Consider the following 4550-nt stretch of genomic DNA (forward strand, 5'->3'; position numbering starts at 1 on the left):
ATCAGAAGCAAAGACGCAAAACAGACGACACCACGTGTCTGCCACTCTTATCAACATTATCTCCAAAGCAAAAAATGGAAACCTTACACGTTCCATTTTAGTTTATTTAGCTAAATTATGATACACTGACATGTTAGAATATCATGCAGTCATTGAGAATTATTATGACGAGTGTAGAAACACGGAAAGCAGTTTAGGAAACAATATGTGAAGTGAAAAACAAAACCAACCATAAAAATACATAGCTATGATTGCAAACAACTATATTAATATGAATGTGTGTACATATGGATAAAGAAGGCAGATCACACCCAAAAATGAGTAATTATGTTAGGATGCTGGAAATGTGTTGGATATGTGTATAATGTAAACATGTAGACAAGTAATTGCACATAGTAATAAAAATTATAGTGGTAAAAACTGTGTTTAAAAAACAGCAGTCTCTTACCAATAGGGTTCCAATCCTTAGAAGCAAAGTTTTTAAATTCCATCAGCTGTTTCCTGTAACATTTATCTCAGGTAGTGACAATGCTATTTATTGACTCACTGATTTTAAACAACACTGATTTTATTTACCATAAGTGAAAATCTAGCTCTTTCAAGTATTTAAAAGCCTTTAAAATGTTAATTCTGAAATACTGTATGCCTACTGTATGACAGGCATCATTTTGGATACTGAGGACAGAGGGATTTACAAGACAATTGTCACTGCTTATTTGGAGCTTACGTTTTTGAGATTCGGTGGTGGGTGAGAAGTGGAAGAGGGGAGAGGTAGCCAACTCATCACCTTTACTCCAATGAGATACCTGATATGTGTGTTGAATAAACATCAGGGTGGGTAGGTTAGTGGGACTTTGGATTGTTAAATGAGCAAGCTTTTAAAGTTTTGCTGCTTTGTGCAAAAGACACCTAAGGCTTTACCCGTCCTTTGACAGCCAGGTGATTAAGGATGGTCAAATTGGCATTCTAGCTAGGACAATGAGGCCTTATTGAGTGATCCTGGATCTTTTCGCGGGAGTCACCCTTTCACTGTTTCTTTCTTTTCTTTTCTTTTCTTTTTTTTGAGATGGAGTCTTGCTCTGTTGCCCAGGCTGGAGTGCAGTGGCCTGATCTCTGCTCACTGCGAGCTCTGCCTCCCAGGTTCACACCATTCTCCTACCTCAGCCTCCGGAATAGCTGGGACTACAGGCGCCCCCCCCGCCCCCACCACACCTGGATAATTTTTTTTTTTTTTTTTTTTTTGTATTTTTAGTGGAGATGGGGTTTCACTGTGTTAGCCAGGATGATCTTGATCTCCTGACCTCGTGATCCGTCCGCCTCGGCCTCCCAAAATGCTGGGATTACAAGCATGAGCCAATGCTCCCGGCACCCCTTCACTGTTTCTTTATTTTTCTTAGGTTAACTCTCTGGAAATGCAGCTGGCCTGTCCATGATCTTTTTCTTTTCAGAGAAGCTACTTGTAAGTGCATTGCAGGGACTCAGTTTCCTGGGTAGGAGTTTCTCTTACAGTTGTCTGACCTGGGACAAGATTGAAAACAAGATAAGTGTGTGTGTATGTGTGAGTGTGTGTGTAATGGAAACAGGAAGAGTTGAGGAGGCTGGAGGGGAAAATCATCCCATATATTTTTTAGATTTTTTTTTTTGAGACCGAGTTTCACTCTTGTTGCCCGGGCTGGAGTGCAATGGCACGATCTTGGCTCACCGTGACCTCTGCCTCCTGGGTTCAAGCTATTCTCCTGCCTCAGCCTCCCAAGTAGCTGGGATTACAGGCATGTGACACCACACCAGGCTAATTTTGTATTTTTAGTAGAGACGGGGTTTCTCCATGTTGGTCAGGCTGATCTCAAACTCCCGACCTCAGGTGATCCGCCTGCCTCGGCCTCCCAAAGTGCTGAGATTACAGGCATGAGCCACCCTGCCTGGCTATTTTTTAGATTTTAATCAGCATGCACAGTTTATATTCAGAGAAGCCCCCTGTAGATGGCAGTGGCTGAACAGAAAGCCGTAAGTTAAACCCTCCTGGGAGTATTTGTAAATGTAAATCCTTACCGGAGTGAGTTAGTTCAAAAGTGGAATACCAGGCCAACATCTGTTAGAAAGATCATTGCTAATAAATATCAGTGAGCATTTTTGTCTTTCTTCATTTAATTAACTGCACTATATGTTCAACAAACTACCGGTATTGCCTGCAGTAAATGGCAAAGCCATTTTTCCAGTTGCTCAGGCCAAAAACCCTAAACTCAACCTTGATTCCTGTCTTTCTCTCATAGCCTAAATGCAATCTGTCAGCAAATCCTGTTGGCTCTACCTTCAAAATATGAATCTAAATTCAATTATCCTTAGAGTCAGTGCTTTAAGTCCCTAGCCATCTCAATAAATCAGAAAAAGAAATAAAACATATAAGGACTGCTAAGTAAGAAATAACGCTGTCATTATTTGACGATTATATGAAACTCCAATAATAGAAACTCCAATGGCATCCACAGATAAGGTATCAGAACTAGTAGGCAGTTTGGGGAGGTTGCTGGAGATAAAAATCTGTTCATAAATATTATTTCTATTTCCCAGCAACAAACAGGAAATTGTACATTTTTATTTCTCAGCAATGAACAAAAAATTGTATGTTTCAAAGGTACGATTCACAATGGCATAAAGTATATGTCTAGGAATAAATCTAATAAAGATATGTAAGATGTTAGAAATACCAAAATTGTTAGAAATAGATAATCGGTGCCATGAAGAAAAGTCAGCACAGAGACAAAAGATCTCCCAGCAAGGCCATCTTCACTTTCTGCAGAAAGGGTGCTCAATCGCAGATGGAACAATGGCGAGAGCAAACTTGAACAAAGGAAAATGAGACATATTTATCCCTTACGCATTTGGGTTTTCCTTATTACTGTGTCCTGCACCCATTGGCTGTATTGGGACCTCACCATCTTTTTTTTTTTGGGACGCAGTTTCACTCTTTTTGCCCAGGCTGGAGTGCAGTGGCACAATCTCGGCTCACTGCAACCTCCGCCTCCCAGGTTCAAGCAATTCTCCTGCCTCAGCCACCCTAGTAGCTGGGATGACAGGCATGTGCCACCACGTCCAGCTAATTGTGTATTTTTAGTAGAGATGGGGTTCCTCCATGTTGGTCAGGCTGGAACCTCACAATCTTAAACTGATACCTGATTTGCTAATAACCTGAAACTTTCCTAAATAGGTAAGTGCAGGGAAGAACAAATAAGTTGCTTATGAAAGGTTTAAGGAAGAAATAACATTTCCAAATAAGGAAGGGGCATAGGCTGTGAGCTGGAACCTGCCTGTGAGCATGTCCAACAGTTACAGAGGATAGGGCTTAACGGAGAGTTATTAGCAAAAAGCAAGGAGGCTGGAAGAAAGTCTTTAAAAAAAACCTATTATGTCTAACACTTATGACTTATTCTTTAACAAGAAGGAAAACTTTGAAGAGGAAATTTTTACTTTCTACAATCCCTCCTCTTTTAGTTTTCCTCTTCAAACTTGCTTAACATGTCTTGGCTTAGTTGTTTTGATTAACTCCTGGATGTATGGTACAACATAATACCTAAGAAGAAGGAGTATACTTATTATATTGTTAAAGAGGTAAGAATTGAGGCTATGGATTTTTTCTTTTTCTGTTGATGAAATGCCAAGGTAAAAGGGATAGCCAATTGGACTAGAGCATAAGTACCACTCTAATTATTTGGCAGAGTGTCCAGTAAAGGTCCTCCATAATACCACCATACACCTGCTCAGGGAAGAATAAGGGCAGACTGATGGGTCAGCTCTTGGAAGTGCCTGACTTCACTGCATCCTGTTAAGTCTCCAAGGAATGCCAAAATTTTCCTCTTGTCATTAGAGATTAGAGGTAAAATTGGTTTTGGAAGAGGGAGGCTGGATGGCACTCGGGGGCTGACCCACAGAGTGTTGAGCTTCAGGAAATAGCAGAGAAAGAGCTTGGTACAATTTGTTATTCCAGGCAGTGGAATCTTGAAAAAGAGCTACCATGCACTCTACATCCGCTTGATTTGAGGACCATCCCAGTGGAAAGGGAACAACCTGGGCCTTTGGCCTACTGTGCGCAAAAGCCTAACAGTCACTTTTGTTTGAAGTGCGAACGGAATATTTAATCCATTTTAACCAGGCATTTACATCTTTATACCCTGTTTCAATGGCTGTGGTTTACCTTAGGTCTCCTAGTTCTACTACTGAGACCTTGCTTTTGTCATTTGGCATGAGGCGAGGCATAGTTTGATTTCGTAGGTTTAGGAAAGGGGCAGTTGTAGGAGGTGGAGGAGGGAGAACAAAGCGCATCTTAAAGAAGCCTATGGATCCTTTCCAGTGACCTCTGCTCCTAGACCACAGAAACACTTTAAAGTGGGGTTAGAGTTGCTAGTGGTAGGAATAGTGATGGATATAGGCACTGGGTTAGGAAAGGAAAAGATAGATAGACTAAGCTTTTCTTAGCTTTTATTTGGTAGGGCTTGATCCAGGAACAGTGGCCCATGATTCTTATGATAATGGCACTTGCTTGACTCGGGTGTGCT

This window comes from Gorilla gorilla, chromosome 3, assembly GCF_029281585.2.
Source record: "Gorilla gorilla gorilla isolate KB3781 chromosome 3, NHGRI_mGorGor1-v2.1_pri, whole genome shotgun sequence".
In the NCBI taxonomy this organism is placed as follows: Eukaryota; Metazoa; Chordata; class Mammalia; order Primates; family Hominidae; genus Gorilla; species Gorilla gorilla.